General features: G+C 34.5%; 1 long non-coding RNA gene across 2 annotated transcripts in view; it reads right to left on the bottom strand.

Annotated features, from left to right (window-relative positions):
* The window catches only part of LOC120491348 (uncharacterized), a 67,631-nt gene that overhangs the window by 45,486 nt on the left and 9,817 nt on the right, over window positions 1-12,328 (bottom strand). For both annotated transcript variants that reach the window (XR_016169599.1, XR_016169600.1), the window contains exon 2: window positions 11,836-11,949. This is a non-coding gene — a long non-coding RNA (uncharacterized LOC120491348). The remainder of the gene's footprint in view (window positions 1-11,835; window positions 11,950-12,328) is intronic.

Below are 12,328 nucleotides of genomic sequence, written 5' to 3' on the forward strand. Positions count from 1 at the left end.
CTCACCGGATTCCTACCTGCCATGACGTCCCCTCTCTGCCTCTCATGACTCCTTCTGCTCTCCCCCCAGCCGAAGACACTCCATACCCCCGGCGATAAGTACCATCTGTGCCATCCCCCGCCAACTCCTGCCCCAGAGGAGCGAGAGCTACGGGGCGGCTTTCCCTCTCGTCACCCCTTCTCTGTCAGTCTGATAATTCTTCCTTTTGACTCTTTCTACCAAGCTTTTTTTTCTTCGTCCCTTGTGTGTGGACCAGGAGATGAGATTTAGGAAGCCTCTAGCCAGCTGTGGTTCCTGGCCATGGGATGTAAAGCTCCTGGCAGACGTCTCGAGTCTTTGTGTCACGGCTTACAATGGAACTGCATGTCGGAAATCCATCTAAAGCATGTCCATGTCCCTCATATGCTGCCTGCTACCTGCCCACACCATAATTCATCCTTTTTTTTTTTCATTTCTGGAGCAACTGCATGTGCAAACTCTGTTTTGTTCAGGATGTCCCTTGTGAAATAGAGGTACGCATACTTTTACAAATAATACAGTATGCAAAAGTTTGGTAGCACTTTAGTTTAGGGTCCATTTCTCACTGTTAACTACTGTAAAGCGGCTGGTTAGCATACAGGATATTGGCTGTTAATTAGCACTTAAGCAAATATTAATGTTTATCCTGAATGACCATATTATACATCCCTTAACCTATCCAATAGCTAAACTTAACAACTAACTAACTATTAATATGTAGTAATTGGGAGTTTGTTGAGTCAAAGGTTGTTGTTATTGTCTGTTTGTCTGTTCCAAAGTAAATCATACACCATTTTTTTTTTCCAATGTACTTATTACAAAACAATATACCTTAGTGAAAACTGAATGTAATGAGACGTATAACTGTTAAAAATAAATAAATAAAAAATAAATAAATATATATATATATATATATATATATATATATATATATATATATATATATAGGCATCTTACTTGCTTCAAAGTAAATCATATACCATTATATGAGACGTATCACGGTAAAAAAAAAAAAAAAATTATATATATATGATTTTGTTTCAAAAAAAGAATTGATAGTTTACAGTCATATATATATATATATATATATATATATATATATATATAGTTGGTTTAAGTTAAAAAAAGTAACCTGGTTGCCTTAAAATTTTAAGTTCATTGAAATGCAAAAAATGAGGTAATACCATGAAGGAAATTTATTTAATCATCAGAAACTTAGAATATTATGTTATCTGAACTACATAAATTATCTAAGTTGATTTGCCAAAAAGAAAAAAAAAAGTTGTGATTTCAAATCATGATTTTTTTTTTTTACAGTGTGCAATTACATTAAATGTAATTAGTTGCACATCTTTATATGATATTGCATAATTCTATTGTCTTTAAAATTTGGTTAAAGTGAATCTAAAGTTGAACGTAGCAACAAACATTTATGGCAAGCTAAAACATGCTTTAATGCAATTTGTAAAATTGTACATCATGAATATTTGTATGTGATTTAGTATGTTAGACAACACATTAAAATGGGTTTATTTTTTTAAAAACAATAATTAAAAATGTTATATTATTGTAAAGGACACTTTTTAAAAGTTTACTTAATTGGGTTAAAACATGGAAGTGTAATCTCTTTAATTTTCATTAATATACCTGTAAGTGCAGATTTTCTTTTTAAATACATGGTTAAACTTTAGTCAAAGGTTTCCTTGTTACAGTGTAATTACTTTAAAATTAGGGTTAGGTTTAGGGTATTGATTGCAATTATGCATAATTTACTTTTATTACTAGTCCGCACATGTAAGATATGCAACAGGGACGCTGTAAAATGAAGTGTCACTCAAACTACTTTCACAATTTGCACACTACAATTCTTTTTCACAAGGAGTGTCCTTTTTCACACTCAAACTTGCTAACTCGGCACTAGCTATGTCAAAGGTCATGGGTTCACTTCTCAGAGAAAGCATGAACTGACCAAATGTGTGTGTCAAATGAAATTTAAATCACTTTGGAAAAATATAAACATCTGCCAAATGCACACACATATAATATCACAAAAAGGGATAGACAGACGTGGCTGAATGAGTTCTTGAGGAAATTGACGGCATTTTGATTAATTGCAACAGAATAACGTAACATAGCTAATGACAGATAGATTGGCGAATGGAAGGTTCTAACATGCGTACATGTCTGCAAAGTCTCGGAAAGAACAAAGCAAACACATCACGCTGAGTTCCCTTGCCAAACCATTTGAGAGTAACGATTTGTCCTTGTCAGTGGATGACACATTTTTGTTGATGAACATTGACTGTGTTAGATTAGCCAGAGTGTTGTTTCCTGGTGAGATCCAATCCACTTCAGCTGCATTTGAGTTTAAGACAGCAGCGGGCGTCTAAGACCCCTCTTACCAATTCAGAAAGCAGAAGAAAGAAAGAGAGAGAGAGAGAGTTTAGGAAAACATACATGTCTCGCATGTTATTTTCAGGCTTACACTCAAACGAATCCAAGATTGAGGATTAACCTTTTCGTATAAGAAGAAGGGTGAGGACATCTCCCACGTATTTTATTCCATTCCATTTGGTGAAAGCGCTCTCCTCGTCAGGTAATTTATTTGTGTACTTGCGCCCTTAAGAGACACGGGACGCTGTATCTGTGAGTGACTGAATATGCTGGACCATTAGAAGGTCAAAGTCATCAATTACACTTATGCACGACTAAGAAGAGTGCTCCTGCAATCCAGTGCGAGATTCGGCTTTGGAGGAGAAGATGTCTGGGATGTAGGTCACGGCAGATTAAGACAAATGGATGTATCCTCCGGAAGAATCGGTCTCCATTCGATGCTGGACCGCAATTACACCACGTAAAGACACACAAGAGTGGGGCACTGGGTCAATAAACATGTTTACACTGCTCGCTTTAAGATTAATTTTCATAATTAGATGGGCAGGACATTCGTCTCTCATGAGGCGTTCTCCAAATTTCACATATTTTAATATTCTGTCACTCGGGTTTCGCACTATCAACCACTTCTGACTGTTTCATACATCTACTGTAGCACAGTAGATGTGTTGTTTGATCTGTGTAAATACCAAAAGCAATTTTTGGCATCTGATTCGTGTATGTGGTTCCAAAACTGGTTAACTGACAATCATCTAAGCGCAGTTTTGCTCTTAATTTGGGATCAGGCTCACATTACGTGACTTTGTGTGAATCATGATGAGCAGGTTATCAATGTAGTTCATTTCAGAAGTGATTTACTCATTGTTTTGATTAATAGATCTTGAACTGACTTTAAAACGGATTGAAATAACGGATTTAAAAAGATAAAAGCTGGTGTGCATTTTTTTTTTTTTTAAATACACACATATATTTTTTTTGTAATATATATATGTGTAGCACACTTTCATTGAATGGAAATTGTGTGCACGAACATTTTTGCACTGTAAAAAAAATATTGATGGTTTAACTTAAAAAAGTAAGTGACCTGGTTGCCTTAAAATTTTAAGTTAATTGAACTGGAAAAAGTGAGTTAATACAGTGAATAAGAATGATTTAATCATCAGAAACTCAAAATTATATGTTATCTGAAATTACTACACTGTAAAAAAAAATATTGTTGGTTTAACTTAAAAAAGTAAGTAACCTGGGTTGCCTTCAAATTTTAAGTTGATTGAACTGGAAAAAGTGAGTTAATACAAAGAAGGAGATTAATTTAATCATTAGAAACTCAAAATAATAAGTTCTCAACTAAATAAATTATTATAAAGTTGATTTGACAAAAGAAAAAATATTGTGATAAATCTTGAAAATATTTTTTACAGTGTGTAAAAATGTTGAAAAAAGTTGTAAATTAAACTCTTTTTTTTTCCCATAATTTGTATTTTTTTTTTTTTTTAATTCACTAAAATGTGTTAAGGGAAATTGTTTCAAAGTAAAACCTGCAAAGTAAATCCTAAACCTTTTTGTGTGTAATTATTGAAGATAAATTATTGCCATTTTGTTTGTCAATATACTGTACATCACTGGAAAACGCATTTAAATTGATCAATAAATGCAACAAAAATAAATCAAATGAAATGATTGTCAATAGAATACTCATATTTTTTAAGTGATTCAATTATATATATATATATATATATATATATATATATATATATATATATATATATATATAAATAAATCAAAAGCTAACACTAAAATACATCCATCAATGTTGATTTCAGAAGCATTGCATTGAATCTTTTCCATGCATGCACATTGTCAAATTAATCCATTTAGTTGTCAATTTGCCAAGAAAATCGAATTGATTCTCTGCAAAGATTTCTTGGTCTTTTAACGATTTGTAGATGTTTTACTGGAAAACAAGACAAAATACTAAAAAAGCTATTTTTATTTTTTTTCAATAAAAGTAGGCACACTGTAAACCCGAACGTTGAAATTAATTAAATAGATTAAGTAGCGTATACTCAAAGTTTTAGAAAAAGTTCTACTAACTTAATTATTTTAAGTTGGTGTAACATGGTCTCCCTTTTTGAGTAATTGTAACTAATATTTTTTGATTAAACGGAACTTTGTTTGTAAATAAGTAAGCATAACTTAAAAACATAAATTAAATACAACTTCATACAGTTAAGTAATTACATGCTACAAATGATAAAGTACAGGTATTTTTATTGTTTCAAATAGGGATAATCTTAATTTATGTAAAATACAATAATAAAATACAATATTTATATAAAATACAATAAAATCTCAAAGTGCTTAACCAAATAAGTAAAATCGATCATAATAAATAAATTACAACCATAGCCTATTAAGACAATTACATTGGGGAAAACTGAAATGCATTAGACATTAGTTGAAGAAAAAATGTATTTATTTTATTTATTGTATTTTTATTGCCATCACTTTAATGTAGCTTATATATATTTTATTTAAGTGTTGAGCAGCTTCAGGAATTATTTTTAATTCCGAGTTACAGTAATCTGATTCAACATCCGAAGCAGAAGGCGGCGCTAATGCATTGCATCAGCCTACGCTGATTGCGATCTTAAAAACAGAAGAACATTTTGCACGCGGGTGGCGGGAAGCACCAACGACAGAAGGCCTGCAGGACGTTACCTATGCGGCAGCAGTCAGCATCATTGGACTAACTGTAAGTTTTTATTTTTACTATTTATTCACTTTAACTTATTTTATAGATTTGTTTAATTGTTTGTCTCAGAGAGCGTATAACGTGACCTTCACTGGCTTATCACGGGAGTCTTATCTTGACGGATATATCTGAATAGCATGCTTATCCCCGCTTAAATGTGGTGTTCGAAAATTAGACGTTAGTTGAACCGTGCAGACACCTGGTATGCGATTTATATTTTTTGTTGGTGGAAACTTTCAATAGTGCACCGCTAAGGTCCATTGTCATATTAAAATAATGAACGGGCATTATAGGGCCTGCACTGACAATGCATGCACTGAGACAAAAATGCATTTGCCCACCTATCTAAATGTAGGGGAGATAGACAGTGAATAACTCCATTTAGTTTGTAGAAATTGCAGTATTCTTAATTAACCATGCATGCAGTAAATTTCCAGTGCTGCTACTTTACAGTAATGTTAATTTAGCTTGATGCCTTTTAGTAGCTAAGTTAGACACTTTGGTGATCAAATTAAAAGATCATAAACAGGGAAAATGTAAAAATGGAAGTATTTATATTATGACACTCTTTGAATGCTTTTAATTGTCCAGTTTCAGATCAGTTCATGCATTTGCATGCATCTCTCTGTTCCAGTTTCAAGAAGTTAATACAGAGTTAAGAAAGAAAACTGGAGACATGATAAAGATACCAGGTAATCCAATGAATGTGAATTAATCTGTCAATCATCTTTTTATCCTCCCCCTTCACCCCTCTAAATTCCAATAACTGAAATTATTATTTTTTTCTCAGACAATGTTTTGGGTGTGGTGGTGACCTTAAATAAGACACACTCCCACATATCATTGTTTATTCGACTTGCCTCTTTGAACAAAATAAAGCTTTTTGCTGTATTTAAGTCAACAGTTCATGAAAGTGTTCTGTTCATAAATACCATCTTCCTAATTGATATTTACCTTTTGACCCTGCCTAGATCATATTTTACCTATGTTTGTATTTGCTTGCAAAAAAAAAATGTTTGGTCTAAAAACGAGTCCAAAAATTAATTCAAGATTTGTCTTAAAAAAATGTTAACTAATAAGTTAACTTTTTATAAAACAAGTTTACGTTATATAAAACAAATTGTTTGTCAATATGTTGTCATTTCAAATAAGTGTTCGCTGTATTCCATAATGATGTTTTGGTAAGATAATAGTATTGTAGTTACTAATTAAGTATCAACAATTCTGTTTTAAAATTTTTAGTTGGTGGTCTAAAGTTTGTCATTTTTTTTTTTTTTGCCTTTTAGGTTGCTGGTTCCAAAATAACCTGGAAGTGTAAGTCGTGCGCAGCTTCTTTCACCTACAGAATAGAGGAAGCCAAAAGCACACTTTATATATATATAAAGTTCAGGTGTAATGAAAGAATTTCATTTTGGTAATATCTATTATTATTTTTTGATTACTCTGGTTCATTTCCTGACTATCTGATTAGTTGTCTGGTCAATATCAGACATTAGTGATAAATATCTATTTTGTAGGGCCTTGAAGGGATACTCCACCGTTTTTTCCATATTAAACAGTTATTCTCTTAACTAAGACGGGTTGATGCATACCTCTCTCGTCTCAGTGTGTCCACTCAATCGCTCTGTCTTGTGGCGAAACTTTGTTAGCACCTAGCTTAGCCCACTTCCTTCATTAGGATCCAAGCAGAGAAGCGACCAAACACATCCACGTTTCCCCTATTTAAATACAGTTACACAAGTAGTGTAACTCGACCAAGAATGGTGACACAAAATAAAACGTTGCGCTTTTCTAAGCTTGTAAAATGGATAACTATAATGTATGACGGAATACCACAGCAAGTGCTTGGGAGCACTTCATCTCGGCACATATTTATCTATGAAGGAGCTTATATATGTATATGCAGTAATATCATAATTCGTGAAAAGTCCTCTCCCTCTCCGGAGTGATGATATTACTGCACCGATTCAAAGTGCTCCCAAGCACTTGCTGTGGTATTCTGCCATACATTATAGTTACCCACTTTACACGCGTTTTATTTTGCATCACCATTCTTGGTGGAGTTACACTACTCGTGGAGGTGTTTGGTCGCTTCTCTGCTTGGATCCTAATGAATGAACTGGGCTAAAGCTAGGTGGGTGCTAACAAAGTTTCGCCACAAGACAGATCGATTTAGTGCACGCACTGAAACGAGACTCAAAATTGAGTTAAGACTTGTAATTGGCTTTATGACATGTGTTCTGTCTTGTGAAAAAATATCTGGGTTAAAAAAAAACTTTAAAGGCCTTTTTCTCCGTTTTTTTTGTTTGCGTAGTTACTGCACTTTGCCTTTGTAGGGCAGTATGCATCAACTCGTCTTAGTTAAAGGGATAGTTCACTTTGAAATTAATTTTTGATATGTTTTATCTTACCTCAAGGGCATCCAAGATGTAGGTGTCTCTTTGTTTCTGCAGTATTTTCAATTTTTATATTTTTAGGTCAAACCGTTCTTGTCTTTCATTCATATAATGGAGGTCTATGGTCACCACCTCAAAGAGCATGCACAGAGAAGTCAAAATTAAACATGATTTAATGACTCGTAAATGTAAGTACACATTGATGGCCTAAGACACGAAACGAGCGGTTTGTGGGAGAAAACGAACAGCATTTATATCGTTTTTACCTCTTGTAACCAAAGCCACGTCCAGGTGATCTGAGGGAGTGGGCTCTTCTCTCTGCACAAGCGCCGGAAAGCCCAGGAAGTGATCTCTCACGCGTGTACGTCACTCATTGTTTACACAGAGATTTCAGAAGTGTTACCTTTCACTGTGAAGATCTAAACATATTTAGATATACAGGAAATCGCAATGGAAGACAATTTCGATATCAACAGACAATGTTGAATTTTTTTAACAACCATATACACTTGAACCAGAATACACCGATCAAGAACTCAGGGCGATCCAATGTCCTCGTTGTCATCATCTAGTTGTGGCATTGCTATGTTCAACTCGTGACAACATATGCTCTCCTCTTCTGTTGGCATCTCACAACACTTGCTACAAGAACACCACCAATTTTGATGAGATCTCTGTCTGTCTGAGGCTTGAAGATGTGCTGTTGCAGCGGATGCTGCCCTGAATTCTTGATCGGTGTATTCTGGTTCAAATAAATATGGTTTTGAAAAAAAATTAAACATTGTCTGTAGATATATTGAAATTGTCTTCCATTGCTATTTCCTGTATATCTAAATATCTTTAGATCTTCACAGTGAAAGGTAAAACTTCTGAAATCTCTGTGTAAACAATGAGTGACGTACACGTGCAAGAGATATCACTTGCTGGGCTTTCCGGCGCTTGTGCATAGAGAAGCGCCTACTCCCTCAGATCACCTGGACGTGGCTGTGGTTACAAGAGGTAAAAACGATATAAATGCTGTTAGTTTTCTCCCACAAACCGCTCGTTTCGTGTCTTAGGCCATCAATGTGGACTTACATTTACGAGTCATTAAATCATGTTTAATTTTGACTTCTCTGTGCATGCTCTTTGAGGTGGTGACCATAGACCTCCATTATATGACTTGACAGACAAGAACGGTTTGACCTAAAAATATCAAAATTGAAAATATCACACCTACATCTTGGATGCCCTTGAGGTAAGATAAAACATATCAAACATTAATTTCAAAGTGAACTATCCCTTTAAAGGGATACTCCATTTTTTTTATTTTTTATTTTTTTTGAAATAGGCTCATTTTACAACTCCCCCAGAGTTAAGCAGTTGAGTTTTACCGTTTTCGAATTTATTCCGCTGATTTTTTGAATTTTAGAAGAATATCAGTTACCAGACAGTTTCTGGTTTCATTGACTTCCATAGTATATATTTTTTCCTACTATGGAAGTCAATGAGACCAGAAACTGTCTGGTTACTGATATTCTTCTAAATATCAGAAAATCAGCTGAATGGATTCGAAACCTGTAAAACTCAACTGTTGAACTCTGGGGGAGTTGTAAAATGAGCCTATTTCCAAAAAGTGTAGTATCCCATTAAGGGAATAAGTGTTTAATATGAAACCAGTGGAGTATCCCCTTAAGTGACCAGGAACACATTTGGAAGGCTAGAATGGGTTAGAATCTGTGAATTTTGACTTTCTTAAAAATATGTAAATTCATAATTTATGAATACAATTACTTGGCAAATAATCAGGTAGTCTTCCTTTTGCAGCTCAGTATATTTAAAAAAATATATTTTAATTTATAAATGTTTTTTTATTTTATTTTTATATTTCATTTAAGCATTGCAGTGTGCTAAAAGTGAGTGGGCAAGAAAATACTGTTCAATTGCAGACATGTTTACTTTTAGAGCTAAGATAAGTTAGATACACTCAATGTAATTGAGGCAATCGATTGCCTCAATATTTTAAGTTTTGAGTCACATGTTTTTAAGTAAACAAACTCAACATATTTGACTATTGTGTACTTGAAACAAACCAATAAAATTGAGTTTTGTTAACATAAAATTGTGTGGTGTACTTATTTTTTTAAGTTCTGTGAAAACTCAAAACTTTGTTATAATAACTGAAAATAATTAAGTTGCCTTATCAGAAAACTTTAAGTCTTATTAACTGCAAAAATTTGAGTTGAGCTAAATGAGCACTTTAATTTCAGGTAATCCAACCTTTTAAGTTCTGGAAAATTGTGACTTTTAAGTTAATCAACTTAAAAAATTTGAGGCAATCGATTGCCTCAAATTTTTTGAGTTCTGGGAACTTATTCGGGTTTACAGTGCAGACATTAGGCTGAATGTGTGTCAAAATACTGTATCTTGGCAGTGTGAAATAAGTTAAGTCTTGAGAGAACACGATTTCGACACTCCTTTTTTAACCACATGCTTCATTTCCACAGAACCACTACTTTTCTGTCTGCTGATGTAAAACTAATCACTTAATCGTGTACAGTATTTCTAATAAGCCTCTTATTGGTCTGTCACACAGGCCCTGGCGGAGGTCTCATCTGAGAGATGTTTGTGACAGCATAGCAAATGGCCGAGACTTTTTCCAGACTATGCCGAACCCTACAACCGAGAGAGAACCCGTGTGGACCAACCCACGCAGTAAAAAGATGCAAACGCGAATCACTCTTTTTCTCCCTGTGCAGACATGCATCATAGTGAAGGTCATTGGAATGGAAGTCGAGCTGCTCCTGATGGACCCCTAGGGTACCATTCATCCAGAGGCGACAACATCATTGACATTAAACAGATCTGACTGACCTGAACTCAGCAGCTACACATGCAGAATTTCTGGAAGATGTGTACTTACAGCCCCATCTCCCCATCTGAGCTTTCTCTCTCTCAAAAAAAAAAAAAAAAATCCCTTGAGGACATGAAAGACATCTTTGGAAGTCCTCTTTGTATCGTTGTCGAATCATAGCATCTATTACACAATGCTTTTACCTAGATTTCTATCTGGTTCCTTGACCCTAAAGCAAAAAAAGTCCTAAAAGTTACTCAAAGTAGGAGAGTAATAGATGTGAACTTTAGAGCTAAATATATATAGACATCTGCTCTCTCTCTCTCTATCTGACACCACGTGAAAAGAGGAGAGAAGTCTTTTAATTAACTCATTAATTAGATATTATAACTGACACCCCACTGGTCTACTTTTAAGTGTGGACTAGAGATATTTTGAGAGAGCGAGCGAGAGGCTTCGGGTAAAGGCGTTTTCGGATGTTAATCGCAGCGCATCGCATTTCACGAAGCGAAAACGAACCTGTTTGCATTCCGAAATGCAACTTGAGACAAGCAAATTGTGTGGACTTTATAAAATCACACTTTCATGGACCATCTATCATGTCTGAAACTGTTCTATAAGTAAACATCCCCCGTGTATGAATCCAAACAATCCGGTGAGGGAAAGACGGCATTACAAATGCATGGTGGTAGTCACAGCTTGTTTGGAGCTCTATTTGTATAGTTGGAATGGAAATGTGACACAAATCCGTGTTTAAACAAAAAGATTCAAGCTTACAGGGAGCCATTTCATCATTCAGACAGATACCCATTTCTTAAGAACAAGCACACAATCAACTACAATGAACGTTCCTGGTGTAAAAAGTCACCTTGTGGGGGATAAGGAAGGGAAGATGCATGAAAATCAAGCTAAAAACAGCTTTTGGTAAAAGTTGCATGGTTTTTAACTGGTCCAAGTTGGTCATCAGTTGATCAGATTGTCCTACTTGGACAGGAAAGGTTGTCTAACCAACCACACTTTATTTTTATGTACGGTTTAAGAGCAGGTATAACTGAAATCATTGATACCACAATGTTTAAAAACTCAAACACCAGTGCTTGGCGCAATGCCAAATGTTATTTTTAGATTTCAAGGTAGTGCATGAACTGATTTCCAAAGACTAAGTTCAATCTGTTCATCATATAGCAATTGTGTCTCTTCAGATAATTTGGACTAAACCACTCAATTCATCTGGATTTGTTTTACAATCCATAGGAAATTAAATGTACTAAGTGTACTACAATCCATTTGCATGTTATGCAAGTAATATAAATAACCTACAATTGTAGTTTTACTAAACTAAATTGGAATACTTTCAGTCTGCTAAACTTGGAACAATTAATTGCGTACTTAAAGGGATAGCTCACTTTGAAATGAATTTTTGATAAGTTTTAGCTTACCTCAAGGGCATCCACCAAGATGTAGGTGTCTTTGTTTCCGCGGTTCCATTTTGATATTTTTAGGTCAAACCGTTCTTGTCTGTCAGTCATATAATGCAGGTCTATGGTCACCACCTGAAAGAGCATGCACAGAGAAGTCCAAATTAAACATAATTTAATGAAAAGTAAATGTAAGTCCACATTGATTGCCTAAGACACGAAACGAGCGGTTTGTGTGAGAGAAAAAAAATTCAAAAGGGAACTATTCCTTTAATATCCTATAAATTGTGATTATGTACAACTAAAGATAGGCCTATACTAGGTATACTTGACTGTGCTAAAGTGGAACTATTTAATATTAATTTATTGAAATGATAGGAATCTCATTTCCAAGGGGTCCTAAAAACCCAAAGAGAACACAAAACAGAGCAACCTTACAAAACAAACACACACTACAATTATACAAAACAAAATAAATGCTCAATTTATCCCCCACACAACCACAGTTGAAATA

The sequence above is a fragment of the Pimephales promelas genome, chromosome 8 (assembly GCF_988280905.1).
Source record: "Pimephales promelas chromosome 8, fPimPro1.hap1.1, whole genome shotgun sequence".
NCBI lineage: Eukaryota > Metazoa > Chordata > Actinopteri > Cypriniformes > Leuciscidae > Pimephales > Pimephales promelas.